At 38.5% G+C, this 19,218-nt stretch overlaps 1 long non-coding RNA gene across 1 annotated transcript in view; it reads right to left on the bottom strand.

Moving 5' to 3' along the window:
- The window catches only part of LOC135966611 (uncharacterized), a 228,408-nt gene extending 211,689 nt beyond the window's left edge, over window positions 1–16,719 (bottom strand). The window contains exon 1 of the long non-coding RNA XR_010580067.1: window positions 16,219–16,719. This is a non-coding gene — a long non-coding RNA (uncharacterized lncRNA). The remainder of the gene's footprint in view (window positions 1–16,218) is intronic.
- Between the last annotated feature and the right edge of the window lie 2,499 nt (window positions 16,720–19,218).

A 19,218-nucleotide genomic window follows, 5' to 3' on the forward strand; every position in this document is an offset into this window, starting at 1 on the left:
TACACACATAACAATATTAACCTTAAATGTAAATGGACTAAATGCTCCAATTAAAAGACACAGACTGGCAAACTGGATAAAGAGTCAAGACCCATCAGTCTGCTGTATTCAGGAGACCCATCTCACACGCAGAGACATACATAGGCTCAAAATAAAGGGATGGAGGAAGATTTACCAAGCAAATGGAGAACACAAAAAAGCAGGGGTTGCAATACTAGTTTCTGATAAAACAGACTTTAAACCATCAAAGATCAAAAGAGACAAAGAAGGCCATTACATAATGGTAAAGGGATCAATTCAACAGGAAGAGCTAACTATCCTAAATATATATGCACCCAATACAGGAGCACCCAGATTCATAAAGCAAGTCCTTAGAGACTTACAAAGAGACTTAGACTCCCATACAATAATAATGGGAGACTTCAACACTCCACTGTCAACATTAGACAGATCAACGAGACAGAAAGTTAACAAGGATATCCAGGAATTGAACTCATCTCTGCAGCAAGCAGACCTAATAGACATCTATAGAACTCTCCACCCCAAATCAACAGAATATACATTCTTCTCAGCACCACATCATACTTACTCCAAAATTGACCACGTAATTGGAAGTAAAGCACTCCTCAGCAAATGTACAAGAACAGAAATTATAACAAACTGTCTCTCAGACCACAGTGCAATCAAACTAGAACTCAGGACTAAGAAACTCAATCAAAACCGCTCAACTACATGGAAACTGAACAACCTGCTCCTGAATGACTACTGGGTACATAACGAAATGAAGGCAGAAATAAAGATGTTCTTTGAAACCAATGAGAACAAAGATACAACATACCAGAATCTCTGGGACACATTTAAAGCAGTGTGTAGAGGGAAATTTATAGCACTAAATGCCCACAAGAGAAAGCAGGAAAGATGTAAAATTGACACTCTAACATCGCAATTAAAAGAACTAGAGAAGCAAGAGCAAACACATTCGAAAGCTAGCAGAAGGCAAGAAATAACTAAGATCAGAGCAGAACTGAAGGAGATAGAAACACAAAAAACCCTCCAAAAAATCAATGAATCAAGGAGTTGGTTTTTTGAAAAGATCAACAAAATTGACAGACCCCTAGCCAGACTAATAAAGAAGAAAAGAGAGAAGAATCAAATCGACGCAATTAAAAATGATCAAGGGGATATCACCACCGACCCCACAGAAATACAAACTACCATCAGAGAATACTATAAACACCTCTATGCAAATAAACTGGAAAATCTAGAAGAAATGGATAATTTCCTGGACACTTACACTCTTCCAAGACTAAACCAGGAAGAAGTTGAATCCCTGAATAGACCAATAGCAGGCTCTGAAATTGAGGCAACAATTAATAGCCTACCAACCAAAAAAAGTCCAGGACCAGATGGATTCACAGCTGAATTCTACCAGAGGTACAAAGAGGAGTTGGTACCATTCCTTCTGAAACTATTCCAATCAATAGAAAAAGAGGGAATCCTCCCTAACTCATTTTATGAGGCCAACATCATCCTGATACCAAAGCCTGGCAGAGACACAACAAAAAAAGAGAATTTTAGACCAATATCCCTGATGAACATCGATGCAAAAATCCTCAATAAAATACTGGCAAACCGGATTCAGCAACACATCAAAAAGCTTATCCACCATGATCAAGTGGGCTTCATCCCTGGGATGCAAGGCTGGTTCAACATTCGCAAATCAATAAACATAATCCAGCATATAAACAGAACCAAAGACAAGAACCACATGATTATCTCAATTGATGCAGAAAAGGCTTTTGACAAAATTCAACAGCCCTTCATGCTAAAAACGCTCAATAAATTCGGTATTGATGGAACGTACCTCAAAATAATAAGAGCTATTTATGACAAACCCACAGCCAATATCATACTGAATGGGCAAAAACTGGAAAAATTCCCTTTGAAAACTGGCACAAGACAGGGATGCCCTCTCTCACCACTCCTATTCAACATAGTGTTGGAAGTTCTGGCTAGGGCAATCAGGCAAGAGAAAGAAATCAAGGGTATTCAGTTAGGAAAAGAAGAAGTCAAATTGTCCCTGTTTGCAGATGACATGATTGTATATTTAGAAAACCCCATTGTCTCAGCCCAAAATCTCCTTAAGCTGATAAGCAACTTCAGCAAAGTCTCAGGATACAAAATTAATGTGCAAAAATCACAAGCATTCTTATACACCAGTAACAGACAAACAGAGAGCCAAATCAGGAATGAACTTCCATTCACAATTGCTTCAAAGAGAATCAAATACCTAGGAATCCAACTTACAAGGGATGTAAAGGACCTCTTCAAGGAGAACTACAAACCACTGCTCAGTGAAATCAAAGAGGACACAAACAAATGGAAGAACATACCATGCTCATGGATAGGAAGAATCAATATTGTGAAAATGGCCATACTGCCCAAGGTAATTTATAGATTCAATGCCATCCCCATCAAGCTACCAATGAGTTTCTTCACAGAATTGGAAAAAACTGCTTTAAAGTTCATATGGAACCACAAAAGAGCCCGCATCTCCAAGACAATCCTAAGTCAAAAGAACAAAGCTGGAGGCATCACGCTACCTGACTTCAAACTATACTACAAGGCTACAGTAACCAAAACAGCATGGTACTGGTACCAAAACAGAGATATAGACCAATGGAACAGAACAGAGTCCTCAGAAATAATACCACACATCTACAGCCATTTGATCTTTGACAAACCTGAGAGAAACAAGAAATGGGGAAAGGATTCCCTATTTAATAAATGGTGCTGGGAAAATTGGCTAGCCATAAGTAGAAAGCTGAAACTGGATCCTTTCCTTACTCCTTATACGAAAATTAATTCAAGATGGATTAGAGACTTAAATGTTAGACCTAATACCATAAAAATCCTAGAGGAAAACCTAGGTAGTACCATTCAGGACATAGGCATGGGCAAAGATTTCATGTCTAAAACACCAAAAGCAACGGCAGCAAAAGCCAAAATTGACAAATGGGATCTCATTAAACTAAAGAGCTTCTGCACAGCAAAAGACACTACCAACAGAGTGAACAGGCAACCTACAGAATGGGAGAAAATTTTTGCAATCTACTCATCTGACAAAGGGCTAATATCCAGAACCTACAAAGAACTCAAACAAATTTACAAGAAAAAAACAAACAACCCCATCAAAAAGTGGGCAAAGGACATGAACAGACATTTCTCAAAAGAAGACATTCATACAGCCAACAGACACATGAAAAAATGCTCATCATCACTGGCCATCAGAGAAATGCAAATCAAAACCACCATGAGATACCATCTCACACCAGTTAGAATGGCAATCATTAAAAAGTCAGGAAACAACAGGTGCTGGAGAGGATGTGGAGAAATAGGAACACTTTTACACTGTTGGTGGGATTGTAAACTAGTTCAACCATTATGGAAAACAGTATGGCGATTCCTCAAGGATCTAGAACTAGATGTACCATATGACCCAGCCATCCCATTACTGGGTATATACCCAAAGGATTATAAATTATGCTGCTATAAAGACACATGCACACGTATGTTTATTGCAGCACTATTCACAATAGCAAAGACTTGGAATCAACCCAAATGTCCATCAGTGACAGATTGGATTAAGAAAATGTGGCACATATACACCATGGAATACTATGCAGCCATAAAAAAGGATGAGTTTGAGTCCTTTGTAGGGACTTGGATGCAGCTGGAATCCATCATTCTTAGCAAACTATCACAAGAACAGAAAACCAAACACCGCATGTTCTCACTCATAGGTGGGAACTGAACAATGAGATCACTCGGACTCAGGAAGGGGAACATCACACACCGGGGCCTATCATGGGGAGGGGGGAGGGGGGAGGGATTGCATTGGGAGTTATACCTGATGTAAATGACGAGTTGATGGGGGCAGCACAGCAACATGGCACAAGTATACATATGTAACAAACCTGCACGTTATGCACATGTACCCTACAACTTAAAGTATAATAATAATAAATAAATTAAAAAAAAAAAATAAATAAATAAATAAATAAATAAATAAATTTCAAAAAAAAAAAAAAAAGAAAATGTGGTACATATACACCATGGAATACTATGCAACCATAAAAAGGAACAAGATCATGTCCTTTGCAGGGACATGGGTGGAGCTGGAAGCTATTATCCTCAGCAGACTAACACGGGAACAGAAAACCAAACACCACATGGCATGTTCTCACTTATAAGTGGGAGCTGAACAATGAGAACACATGGATACAGGGAGGGGAACAACACACACTGGGGTCTGTGGAGGCGGGCAGGAGGGAAAGGAGAGCATCAGTATAAAGAGGTAATGCATGCGGGGCTTAATACCTAGGTGATGGGTTGATAGGTGCAGCAAACCATTATGGCACACATTTACCTATGTAACAAACCCACAAGACATATTAATAAAAAGTTAAATACAACAAAGATATATAGATTAGAAATATCTATGCTCCTAATAACAGACCATCAAAATATATGAAGTAAAAATGGACAAAATTGAGAGAAGAAGTAGAAAGGTCTACAATAACAGAAGCTTTAATACCTCATTCTCAATAAAGGATAAAATAACCACACAGAAGATAAGGAAATAGAAGGCTTGAACAACACAATAGACCAACTATTGGGCAGACTGTACAGATATATACAGTACACTCTACCCCCAAAAAAACAGTATAACATTCTCCTCAAATGCATATGGGACATTTTCCAGGATAGGCCATATGTTAGGCCATAAGTTGTCTTTACATATTTTTGAAAATAAATGTCATACAAAGAATCTTCTCTGACCACAAGGAGACGAGGTTGGATATTGCTAACAGAAGGAAAAATAGAACATTCTCATTTTTTAAACTAAAGAACACCCTATCAATCACCAATAAATTAGCAAACAAAACATAACATAAATTCTGTGGTTTGAATGTATCCCCCCAAGTTGATATGTTGAAAACGTAATCCAATGCAACAGTGTTGAGAGGTGGGACTTCTAAGAAGTGGTTATTGGTATTATTACAGGAGTGGTTTCTTTATTGTGAGAGTGGGTTATTTTAAAAAGAATGGATCTGGCCCACCTTTCTCTCTGTCTTGCCCATGTGATGCCTTCAACCATGTTATGACACAACAAAAACCTTACCAGATGTCAGCTCCTCAATCTTGGAATTCCCAGTCCCCAGAATTTTAAGCCAATAAATTTTTGTTCATTATAAATTACTCGTCTGTGGCTTTCTGTTACAGCAACGCAAAACAAACTAAGACAGTATATTATAAAATACTCCAAGGTGAATGAAAAAGAAAACACAACGTACCAAAACCTATGAGATACAGTGAAAGCAGTGCTACAAGGAAAATTTATAGCTAAAACCGCTTACATTTTAAAAACAGAAATATCTCAAATCAGCAACCTAATTTTACAAATTAAGGATCTAGGGGAAAAAAGAACAAACTAAACTCAAAGCTAGCAGAAGAAAAGAAATAATCAAGATTAAAGCAGAGACAAACAAAATAGAGAAATAAAAACAATAGAGAACATAAAGAAAAATAAAAGTTGGATCTTTGAAAATCAACAAAACTGACAAATGTTTAGCTAGACTGACTAATAAAACAAAGACTCAAATTACAAAAATCAGAAATAAAAGTGGAGATGTTACTTCTGATTCTAAAGAAAGAGAGAGACTATAAAAGTACCATGAACAACCATATACCAACAAAGTAGATAGCCTAAATAAAATGGACAAATTCCTAGAAATAAAAAAACCTACAAAGGCTAAATCATGATGAAATAAGAAAACAGAATACCTGTTATATTGGTTATCAAAATATCCCAAAAAAGAAAATTCCTGAACCTGATGGCTTCACTAGCAAATTCAATCAAACATATAAAGAGGTACAAACACCATCCTTTTCAAACTTTTCCAAAACATTGAAGAGAACACTTCCTAAGTCATTCTATGAGTCTATCCTTGCCCTGACACCAAAGCCAGACAAAAACACTACAAGAAAATAAAACTGCAGACAAATATGCATTGTGAATATTGATGCAAAAATCCTCAACAAAATATTAGCAATCTGAATCCATCAGTAATTTAAAAAATTATACATCATGACCAAACAGAGTCTATTCCTGATATGCAAGGATGATTTACCATACAAAAATCCATCAGTATAATACACCACAGTAAGAGAATGGAGGAAGAAAACATGTCATCATCTCAACTACTGCAGAAACAACATTTGATAAAATCCCACACCTTGTCATGATAAAGACACACAACAAACTACATCAACATAATAAAAACCATATACAAAAAACTCACAGAGAACATCATACTCAATAGTGAAAGAATGAAAGCTTTTCCGGTAAGATCAAGAAGGCAAGGATGCCTGTTTACACCACTTCTATTTAAAATAGTACTAGAAGTCCTAGCCAAAACAATTAGGCAACAAAAGGAAATAAAACACATCTAAATTAGAATGGAATAATTAAAATTATGTTTGTTCACAAATTATATAATCTTATACATAGAAAACCCTAAAGACTCTACAAAAAACTATTAGAACTACTAAGCAAATTTAGCAAAGTAGCAGGATACGAAGTGAACACAAGAATTAGTTTCATTTCTGTTTACTAACAATGAGCAATCTAAAAAGGAAATTGTTAAAACAATTCCATTTATAATAGCATCAAAAGGAATAAAATGTCAGGAATTAACCAAAGAAGTAAAGACGTGGACAATAAAAACCAAAAAACATTGCTGAAAAAAGTTGAAGAAGACATAAATAAAAGGACACCTCATGTTCATGGGATGGAGGAGTTAATATTGTTAGAATGTCAATACTAGCCCCCCCAAAACCTACAAATTCAATGCAATTCCTATGAAAATCCCAATGATGTTTTTCACAGAAATAAAAAATCCATCCTTAAATTGATATGTAATCTGAAAGATCTATGAACAGCCAAAACAACTATGAGAAAAAAGAACAAATTTGGAAAACCCACATTTCCTGATTTCAAAACTTACTACAAAGCTCCAGTAATCAAAACAATGTAGTACTGGCATAAAGACAGATATACAGAACACTGCAATATAATAATGAGCTCAGAAATAAACCCTCGAATTGAATATATTGTCAAAAAGAGTGTTGAGACCTTCCAATGAGAAAAGGACAGTCTGATGGTGCTGGGAAAACTGGATATCTACATGCAAAAAAATTAAGGTGGATGTTTACCTAACACCATATACAAAATTTAACTTAAAATGAATTATAGACTTAAATCTAAGAGTGAAAACTACAAAACACTCAGAAAGAAACATAGGGCAAAAGTTTTATGACATTGGATTCAGCAATGATTTCTTTAATATGACACTAAAGGCACAGGCTACAGAAGAAAAAAATAAGACAAATTGGACTTTGCGAAAATTAAAGACTTTTATGCATCAAAGAGCATCATTAACAGAGTGAAAAGGCAACTGAAAGAATGGGGTCAACTATTTGCAAATCATGTATATGACAAGGAATTAATAGCCATATATATAAAGAACTTCCTAAACTCAATGACTACAAAAGCCACCTGATGCAAAAGATATACACGTACCCAATGAGCACATGTAAAGGTGATTCACATCACCAATCATTATGGTAATGCAAACAAAAACCGCAATGAAACACTACCTCACACTCATTGGCCCATCAAAAAACAGAAGGTAACTGTTGGCAAAATGTAAAGGCCTTGAAACTCTGGTGCACCATAGTGGGAATGTAAACAGTGCAGCTGCTGTCAAAAACAGTATGGCGGTTCCTCAATAAATTATAAATAGAACCACCACTTGATCTAGCAATTCCACTTAAGGGTATATACTCAAAAGAATTGAAAGCAGGGTCTCAAGGAGACATTTGCACACTCATGTTCACATTTAGCACTACTCACAGTAACTAAAATGTGGAAACAACCCAAGTATTCAGGGGTAGATGGAAGGATAAGCAAAATATAGTATGGATATGAAATGGAATACTATCCAGCCTTAAAAAGGAAGAATACTCTGACATATTCTACAACGTGAATGAACCTTCCAGGTATTATGCTAAGTGAAACAAGCTAGTCACAAAAAGACAAATACTGTATGATTCTACTTACTTAGTACTTAGAATAGTAAAAATCATAGAACCAGAAAGTAGAATGGTGGCTTCCAGGGTCTGGAGGAAGAGGAGAATGAGGAGTTATTATGTAATGGGCGTAAAATCTCAATTTTGGAAGAAGAAAAATATTCTGGAGATGAATGATGGTGATAGTTGCACAGCAATATGTATGTTCTTATCCCAATGATCTATACACTTGAAAATGGTTAAAATGTTAAATATTATGGTAGGCAAATTTTATCACAATTTTTTTAATTTCATGGGTTATAAAAATGGCAATTATAATAGCGATAATAACCTCAAATAAGACTATACATATTTTTCTAGTGTTTATAATTATGAACTCAGGATCTGAAGGCAGATTGAGTTCAAATGCTGGCTCTATTACATATTGGTGTAGAGAATTTTGGCAAATTCAGTAACCTCTGAGCTTCAGATTCTTCCTCCGTAAAATGTAGATGATAATACTACTTATCTCATAGCGCTGTTATGAGGCATAAGTGAATTTAAAAATGTAGATGATAATACTACTTACTTCATAGTACTGTTACGAGGCATAAGTGAATTATTATTTGCAAACCTTTTTTAATAGTGCCTGGAGCATAGTCTACCCTCAATAAACTAGATTCCAGTTCATATTATTGCCTTCTGACCATTTATACTCCATATACTGGAAGAACATTTTTGGATATGCACATTTGCTCCCCTCACCTCCTTTGCTTAAAACACTCCAAAGTCTTCTTGTTGCTTTCAGATTAAAAATCAAACATCTTTACGTGGCCTACAGGGCCTCAAAGTCCTGGCCCCATACCCTTCTCTTCAGTCTCGTTTTGCATCAGGTTCCCTATAGCTCCTAAGGCTTCTACAATGCTCACCTTACAGATCTTTTTATCTCTATTCTCGCTACTGCCATAGGACATTTGTACATGCTTCTGCCTGAAGTGTTCTACTTCCCTCTCTTACAGCTCATTCTTATGCTTCCCTAGCTTATTACCACTTCTGGGAAGCAGCCCCTTCTGGCCCTTATTATTATGTTAATACCCTATTATTTTAAAGCTTCAATATTACCATGTTTTTCCAAAATGAAAATTCCAGGAAGAGTGGTTCTGAGTGGCTTACCTTGAGTCATATTCTCATTTTCAGGGAAGGGAAAGAGAAGGCACTTTGTTTGACAGATCCGCCAAGACCCTATCCATAGACTCAGAGGAGATACCCAAAACTGAATCAGGGGGACGTCCTAGGGTAATAATGGCTGGACAGGAAAAACACAGATTCTCAGTACAGGTAACATTTGGTTAAGGTCAGTCTCACTCACTAGCCTAAAACTCCAGGAGAAGAGAGGCTACGTCTTTTTTGGCTAACCACTTTATCCTCAGTACCCAGAACAATGCTTGAAATGTAGTTACTCTAATAAGTATTAATATTTGTGGAAGGTTGTTATACTAGGCATTGGAGACATAATCTGGGAAAAAAAACAGATTTGGTCCCAACCTTCTTGGAGCTCAAAATAAGAAGGCAGACAAGATGACCTTTAGAATATCTTCTTCAAAATGATATTTTATCAACCTATTTTTCACTGAAAATGTGTTATACATGCATTTTGAAGATGGTCTTGAACTTTGGAAGGTAATGTGTAAATTCTCAAGGCTTTGCCCCTTTTAAACTTACCACTTATTTTGAAGAAAGCAAATTTCCATTCAAATTTTTAATAATATTCAAACATTATTTTTATGATGCCCAGGAATTTTGAAAATAACTGGTATTTTAAATTTACAATATTTTCTTTGTTGAAATTCAGAAGACTGATTTTAAAATGCTCTGGTTTAGGCTTTCATTTTAGATCAAAGTACCCCATCAACCAGCAATTTTTGGAGGAAGGGAATCCTCATAAACCAGCATTCATGAAAGGAAAGGTACTGATTTTATGGGACAGCAAATATAAACACTTACTTTTATTTGAAGGTAACTTTAAGCATAAACTAATAATAAAAACAGTATTCTAAAACTATTATAAGTACTTTAATATTAGTTAATAGATATCTGTTGTTTTGAGAATTGGATGACATAGGTAAAAAAGAACTTTACGTGAAGAAAACCCTTTAGCCAGTTGTTTACCTATATCCTAGACCAAATTATACTGCTGCATCGGCAAGGACAATTGAGTTCATTCATTCCACACACACATAGCAAAGCACTCTCTATGGGCACAATGGCAGAAGGTAGATGGATAAAGCCAAGGTTATAGCTATCAGGTAACTTAAGAGATACAATACATTTTCAAGGATTTGTGACACAAGTAGTTATATGACAACTTCCATGTGTGGTACCAAAGGCAACAGGCCTGTAAACTTAATTCCTTTACTAATATTACCAATCTGCTGCATAATGGTGCTGTACAATGTACTTGGAGTTGATTTGTTAGATATTTTTTTTATCTTGCAGGAAAAGTACCAGAGAATTCTGTGAACATTCTTTCTATTTAAGATTTCTTCAGGTTTGCAGATATCTATAGGCCATATTAGTCAATATAAAAAATGAACTGAAGTTTTGTGTACATGATGACCACAGGCTATTAAAACCTTATTTGTCTTGCAGATTTTACTCATCCAGGAAATGAACTGCCAGAATATGTGATGAGACTAGAAGTTACATTTAGGAACTCATTATATGTGTGAGCATCTTCGTGAAACTGTAGAAACTACATTCTTTATAGTGTAGGCAGAAAAATATGCAAGCTCACATATATCTCATGCCCACTCAATTGGTTCAAATATGAACCAAATAAAAGTGACCCAAAAATTCTCTCTAATAGAAAATAGAGCCAACCTAACCACTTAAGTAAGGCAAGTGACAAGTATAGTGATAAGTAAGGCAAGTGACAATTATTAGGAAATTTTCATTAGTTCATAATTTACTGTAAATCAGGGGTGTCCAAACTTTTGGTTTCCCTGAACCACACTGGAAAAAAAATTGTCTTGGGCCACTCATACTAACACTAACAAAACCTAATGAGCTAAAAAAAAATTGCCAGAAAAATGCATAATGTTTTAAGAAATATTACAAATTTGTGTTGGGCCATATTCAAAGCCATCCTGGGCCACATGCGGCCCGCAAGCTGTGGGTTGCATAAGTTTGCTGTAAATCAAGTAGAGGCAACAGGCTCTCATGAGAGACATTTTACACATAAGATCTATACCTATTTTACCAGCTAACTATTAAGTCAAAAAGTATTTAAAGTTGTTTGTTGATTTGTTTTCTGTATTTTAATTTTCTACTGATCTGTATCTTATTACCAAGAATTTCATACCCATTTGCTAATGTTATGGATTGAATGTTTGTGGGTGTATTTGTAGACAAGGACTGTGAGATGACAAGGGTTTAATGAGGTTATAAGGGTGGGCAGCTAACCAGATAGGGCTGGTGCCTTTATAATAAGATGAAGAGACACCAGAGCTTTCTCTTTCTCTACCATATGAAAACACAGATAAAAAGCAGCCATTTGCAACTCAGAAATAGAGCCTTCACCAGAAATGAATTTACTAGCAATTGATCTTGAACTTTGTAGCCTCCAGAACCATGAGAAAATTAATTTCTGTTTAAACCATTCAGTTTGTGGTATTATATTATGGCAGCCTGAGCTTACTAAAAAATAGAGTCAACAACTGTCAATCTGAAGGCTTTAGAGCTGTAGTCATACAGACCTCATCTAATATTTGATGAGCATCTAGAAGATGCCAATCACAGCGAACAAATTATTAGAAATCAACTCTTGCCCTTAGCTCAAAATCTGGAGTAGGAGCACAATATCATTTACATAAGTAACACAAATACTTTATGTTCAAAATTTGATGCATTTTTGTAATTCCAACTTAAATTTTATAAATTTTAAATTCAAAATTGTATGTCTTATAGCAATTCACAACTTCTCTTACATTTAGCCAAATAAGGTATAAAAATGGTATTATGGCTACCAAAAAAGTATGCAAAAGTATTTAAAAGATATGTAATGGTATAATTTTAGAAATTCTACCACTAAAGTAAAAAAGATCAAGATGCCTGTGGTAACCACTACATTTCAACATTGTACTGTAGTGCTACCAAAGCAATAAGACTAGAAAAAATATAAATAAGCAATATACATACTAAATACATAAGGAAGAAAATCTTTTTTCTTCTTTTTATAGACCAGTGCTGGGTGTTAGACCAATATTAATAAAATAATACAGAGAATTCTTTCATACTGGTTAAAACCAATTAGTATATAAAAGAGAAATGATGATGATAGTGATTAATGATGACTAATATTTTCTATATGATTACCACCTAGCAGGCACAGACTAAACACTTTTCAGAGGCATTTCATGTAATCCTCACAGCATTCCAGTGAAATTTTCTCTTGCCATTAGCACCTCACAAAAGAAGAACTTTGTTTTTGGAGGGGTAAGTAACGTAGAGATTCACCGCTAGCATGTGGCACAACTACACTCAAATTCAACTGTCTAACATTGTAGCCCATAGTCTGAGCCATTGTGTTCATCATATTTCTTTTCTTGAAATCTTTGATTTTCTTTGTTTGGGCCGGTAAAACCTCATCAGTTTGCTCCGCATGTGAGTTTAAAGACAAGAGTAGCATTTTAAAATGTGAAGAGATGTTGTTCCAGAGGCACACAACTATTACTGTTTGTGTGTCTTCATGCTATAAATGCTGGTCCAGCTCCATCATCTATACTTAGCTTTAGCTGTTCATTTCTCTTGGGACATAAATACCTGATTAAAATAAAGACTGCAAATGATTAGAGACTTAATTTTACATGAGATTGAGGAGGAGAAATTTTCTCTACATAGAAAAAGTACAAGTTTAATCCTTCAAAAATTTACTGAGCATCAATTACCCAAAATGTAGTCTGCTAATTGCCACAGGGGATGAAAATTTGTTTCTAATCTATCAGCAATTACACAGAAGTTAAGTCTGCGTGCTTCTGCAAAACAACTTAGTTAACCAAACTTCCCCTATTCAAACTCTTCTTGAATAATCTCATTCACATATATGGTTTCAGCTACTTCCACTGAATTTAAAACTTAAATCCATGCTTTGAATCCAGTTTTATTTATGAAATTATTTATCAGGATATCCAACTACACTTAGATTTCTTCAACTAGGCTACTCAAACATCTTATCTAAAAGTGAATGCCCTATTTTTCCTTTCATCCATCCTCACCTCAGTCTTTCTTAATTTACTGTATCTTGTGAGACTATTCACCATTTTTTGTACATTAAACTTTTGTTCTGTACAAATTCATATCTTATGGATGACTTTTGGAATTTAAAATAATGTGTTCAATCAACTTTGAGGTAACTTTATTGGCAGCATTAATTATCCATTGTAATAAGCTAAGTTTTTTTAAACAAAAAATACTACCATACTTGTGCTAATAAAAATAGAAAGTAAACCTGGAATATAAGACATACTCCTGTACTATTCAAATGGTATATTACCTCCAGAGAAATAAATGAAATTTCAGAACAGGGAATAAACATAACTTGAAATTGTAGCCAGATAATTTTAGAGTTGAATAAAGACTAATACAATAATAAAGACTAATACAATAAAGACTAATACAATAATAATACAAAAATGAAGGCACTGAAGATTAGAAAAAGTGTTAGTGGGGGAAAATTTTTGCAAACTACCCATCTGACAAAGGTCTAATACCCAGAATCACAAGGAACTTAAACAAATTTACAAGAAAAATAATCCACCAAAAAGTGGGCAAAGGGTATGAACAGACACTTCTCAAAAGAAGACATTTATGTGGTTAAAAAAAATATGAAAAAGAGCTCATTATCACTGGCCATTAGAGAAAGGCAAATCAAACCCACAATGAGATACCATCTCATGCCAGTTAGAATGGCGATCATTAAAAAGTCAGAAAACAACAGATGCTGACAAGGATGTGGAGAAATAGGAATGCTTTTCTACTGTTGGTGGGAGTGTAAATTAGTTCAACCATTGTGGAAAACAGTGTGGTGATTCCTCAACGATCTAGACTCAGAAATACCATTTGACCCATCAATCCCATTACTGAGTATATATCCAAAGGATTATAATTCTACTGTAAAGACACATGCACACGCATGTTTATTGCAGCACTATTCACAATAGCAAAGACTTCGAACTAACACAAATGCCCTTCAGTGATAGACTGGATAAAGAAAATGTGGCACATACACACCATGGAATACTATGCCGCCATAAAAACACCATGGAATACTATGCCGCCATAAAATGAGTTCATGTCCTTTGCAGGGACTTGGATGAAGCAGGAAGCCATCATCCTCGGTAAACTAACACAGGAACAGAAAACCAAACACCACATGTTCTCACTCATAAGTGGGAGTTTAACAGTGAGAACACATGGACACAGAGAGGGAAACATCACACACTGGGACCTCTCGGGGAGTGGCAGTCAAGGGGAGGGAGAGCATCAGGACAAATACCTAATGCATGTGGGCTTAAAACCTAGATGATGGGTTGATAGGCGCAGCAAACCACCATGGCACATGTATACCTATGTAACAAATCTGCACATTCTGCACATGTATCCTAGGACTTAAAGTAAAATAAAAAATATATATATTTCTTTTCAAAAAAAAAAAAAAGAAATTTAATTTAGCAGTTAGATTTTTTGAATCGCCAAACACTTGGTCACATTTCATATATCAACATAAATTATCATTTTATATGACAAGTTGCAATCATAAAGACACATCAGTTTGAAGTTACTTTGGAAAAATAATAACGTTCACACTATATTGCAAGACAAAAGCAAACTGTGTTTTTTAATATAAAATAGTTTACATAGAATCCTGTAATAATTTTTCTTTTTCAACAAAATAGCAACTGCCCATTATCTTAGAAAAAGTAAGTTGGGACACTTTTGATAGAGAACGTACATTGTTATAATTCATTTGTGCCATGCATAGCCAGAAAATGTTTTTAAGCACTTAGAGATAAATTGTTTCAGCTGTTTTCTACCAGTGTCATTTATCTATCAAATTCTTGATAGATGGACAGATTTCCTGCACTCATAGTCTTCAAACTAACTCCTTGGAAAAATTCAGGGTAAATTGATGATCAGCTCACTTTACATTCAAGAGTTGGTTGCTCATATAATTGGCCAACGCATGCAAAACAAGCTTTACAAGCACTCTGTTTTAAACCTTTCAACCATATTCGGTTGTCAAAGCACTTACAGATGCTTTTCTTTAGTAGAAGTAACTTACTAAGTTATGGCTGACAGGTAATTTAAAATGAAATTGTATTGTTAGACTAAACGAATGTTTAGTGATCCGACAGCATGGTATACAGTATTATTACAGATTTCACTAGTAGATGATCGATAACATGCGCTCAAAACTTTTATTGGTCGGTCTTAGCGCGCCCCCTATGGCACTAGGGAGAAAATTAAAATTAAACCGAAACTTAATAGTTTACTTTGTATGCATACAACAGTCCTTATCACACACTAAACTTCCTTTTCACTCACCCAAAAAGCTGAGGGTAAAATTTACACTTTATTTGTTTCAACAGCTCTGTGGATAAACAGTTATTACCATACTGGAGACGCTCAACTGTGAAACATTCCCACACACAGTGTCTAAATTGGCATTTACTACGGAATAAACAATCTTAACTATCATCGTTTACACTGAACATTAACAATCAGTAACCACAATGTTTTCCATCTTTGTGCCTCTTCACTTTAATGATATGTAATTGCCTTTTCCCTTAAAATAATGATCATAATCGCTCCACAAGTTTCAGCTCGAAACTAAGGGTTAATTTCCAGCAGGCAAGACTAAGATCTACTAAATGGGACGAAGTAGTCAAAGAGGAAAAAAATTTTTCAAAAGTTCCTTCACCTCCCTGCCTCGCACTCAATCCTCCACCCGGTTGTTTATAAACAATCCCCTCGAGTGTAGATGCCAAATGTTCCTTTGGGCTGTGCCAGCCCCAGGACCTCACTCACCTAAAGCATACCGTTGCAGCTCCACCAAACGTCTGTGAAACTGGGCCTTACGCCTCTCTCCCGGCCCCCGTGTGTGCGTGCGTGTGTGTGGTCAGGGCGTGTGTGTTCGTGTGCGCGCCGCTTCGTTAACGCGGAGTCCCCGCCCGACGCTCTGGGAAACAGGTGTTGCATGGGGCTCAAGATTCAGCGACACCTACAGACGGGGTGACGCCCCCGACTTGGCCGTGCAGGAAACAGTCGGAGCGGAAGCAGAGACCCTCTTCCCGGAGCCCAAGAGAAGCTTCTAGACTCGCCAACTTGGCGGGCACGGAGCAAGCTTGTAGTGGGAAGCGAGGCGCAGCTGGGGCGGCCCGGGCCGGGTCCTGCAGCGCTGGGGCTCCGGGTTAGTCCCATTCTCTGAGGCGAACCGCTGGAGTCTGGGTTTGACCCTCAGGGAGCAGGAGGCGGGAAGGGAGCGGCTGCTGGAGCGGCCAGCAGACGCTTGCGCTCTTCCTGGGAGTCACCGGGTCCCGCAGCTCAGGGGGCGGAGGTCACGGACGCCGCTACCGCCAACTCGCAAGGCTTCTGCTTCCCTCTGACCCAGGTTGCAAGGCCCTGCCTCTAGGGGCGCCCTGGGTCCTCGAAGAGTGGTCCAGAAGGCCCCTTCTGTCCTGCCCGCGCTGACCGTCTGCCCCAGGTCAAAGGCTCCCGAGACCAGGCGGGCCCTGCTTCTGGGCTGTTCGCTGCCGGGTCCAGGAAGCCCTCTGAAGTTTTGACTCTGACCTAACCAGATTGGACTTGCATACTTATAGAAAAATGTCCATTTGTGGCCCAGAAGATTGAACTCATGATGGTAGGTGAGGTAGGAAGCGGTATTAGGCTCCGAAGGTGGGGCTTGGACAGCACACCAAATTGAGGACTAGCTAACACACAGCGAGGGGAGCAGCATCCCATAAGACACGCTCGCCAGTGTGCCATGTCAGTTTACTATAGCCGTGGGATCACCCAAAGTTACTACCCTCATCATAGAAATTTCTGCATAAACTGCCCCTTAATTTGCATATAATTAAAAGTGCATGTAACTATGAATGCAGAACTGCCTCTGAACTGCGCCTCTGAGCACATTTCCTATGGGTAGCCCTGCCACAAGGAGCAGCACCTCTGCTGCTGCTTTACTATTGCAAGAACAGAAAACCAAATACCGCATGTTCTCACTCATAGGTGGGAATTGAACAATGAGATCACTTGGACACAGGAAGGGGAACATCACACACCGGGTCCTATAGTGGGGAGGGGGAGGGGGAGGGGGGAGAGGAGGGGGAGGGGGAGGGGGGAAAGGAGGGGGAGGGGAGGGGGGAGAGGAGGGGGGCGGGCGAGGGGGAGGGGAGGGGGGAGGGGGAGGGGGAGGGGGAGGGGAGGGGGAGGGGAGGGGAGGGGGGAGGGGGAGGGGAGGGGGGAGAGGAGGGGGAGGGGGAGGGGAGGGGGGAGGGGGAGGGGAGGGGGAGGGGGGAGGGGGAGGGGAGGGGGAGGGGAGGGGAGGGGGGAGGGGGAGGGGAGGGGGGAGAGGAGGGGGAGGGGGAGGGGAGGGGGGAGGGGGAGGGGAGGGGGAGGGGGGAGGGGGAGGGGAGGGGGAGGGGAGGGGAGGGGGGAGGGGGAGGGGAGGGGGGAGAGGAGGGGGAGGGGGAGGGGAGGGGGGAGGGGGAGGGGAGGGGGAGGGGAGGGGAGGGGGGAGGGGGAGGGGAGGGGGGAGAGGAGGGGGAGGGGGAGGGGAGGGGGGAGGGGGAGGGGAGGGGGGAGGGGAGGGGGGAGAGGAGGGGGGGCGGGCGAGGGGGAGGGGAGGGGGGAGGGGGAGGGGGTGGGGGAGGGGGAGGGGAGGGGGGAGGGGGAGGGGGTGGGGGAGGGGGAGGGGAGGGGGGAGGGGGAGGGGAGGGGAGGGGGGAGGGGGAGGGGAGGGGGGAGAGGAGGGGGAGGGGAGGGGGGAGGGGGGAGGGGGGAGGTCGGGGGGGGAGGGGAGGGGGCGGGGGAGGGGGAGGGGAGGGGGAGGGGAGGGGGAGGGGAGGGGGGAGGTCGGAGGGATAGCATTAAGAGATATACCTAATGTAAATGACGAGTTAATGGGTGCAGCACACCAACATGGCACATGTATACATAGGTAACAAGCCTGCACATTGTGCACATGTACCCGAGAACTTAAAGTATAATAAAAAATAAAAATATAAAATAAGAATCACCAAAAAAAAAAAAAAAGTTGCTGTTTACCACCACTAGCCTGCCCTTGAAATCTTTCCTGGGCAAAGCCAAGAACCCTCCCTGGCTAAGCCTCAATTTAGGGGCTTGACTATCCTGCATCATTGATAATTTTTAATCTCTTACAATTATCAAAGAAGAATTTTAGCTACATATGAAAAAGTGAGTTTTACCCCAGCAGATAATGTTCCAGCTACTTAATGCAATTTGGAACAAAACACTGATGTCTCCCTTAATGCTATATTTCACAACGTGATCCATATTCAAAATATTTGTTCTCAGTTTTCTGAAACAACGTATGCAAAATGTCTTAAATATACTTGTTAAATTGTTCATTATACACATACAAATGATATGAATCATCTCTAGTTTATGAAACTATTGAAAGAAATAGAAGATGATTAATTTAATAGTCTTGTATTCTTTACCATGGTCATTAATTATCAAAAGAGCTTTACAAAATTTGCCTGAAAGTAAACAGATGCTTGACAAATATTCAATATTCAAAGGCCCCAAAATTGGTGATATAATTTGTCTTTGCCCTGCTATCACATTGCAGATGAATTAAGCTAACTTTGAAACTCCTTTAAAAGGGATATCTTATTTTTGACTTATTAGGTTCAGGAATTTATGTTGACATCAAAACTTTCCATAAAAAAAATTTTTAAACCTTTTCTAACATCAGCCTCAAAATATTTTAATTTTGATCAGCAGTATTATTTAAATTTGCTGTGAAAATCTACAAGAAAAATTTGAACACTTCATTGATATGTA

Source organism: Macaca fascicularis, chromosome 12 (assembly GCF_037993035.2).
Source record: "Macaca fascicularis isolate 582-1 chromosome 12, T2T-MFA8v1.1".
Lineage (NCBI taxonomy): Eukaryota > Metazoa > Chordata > Mammalia > Primates > Cercopithecidae > Macaca > Macaca fascicularis.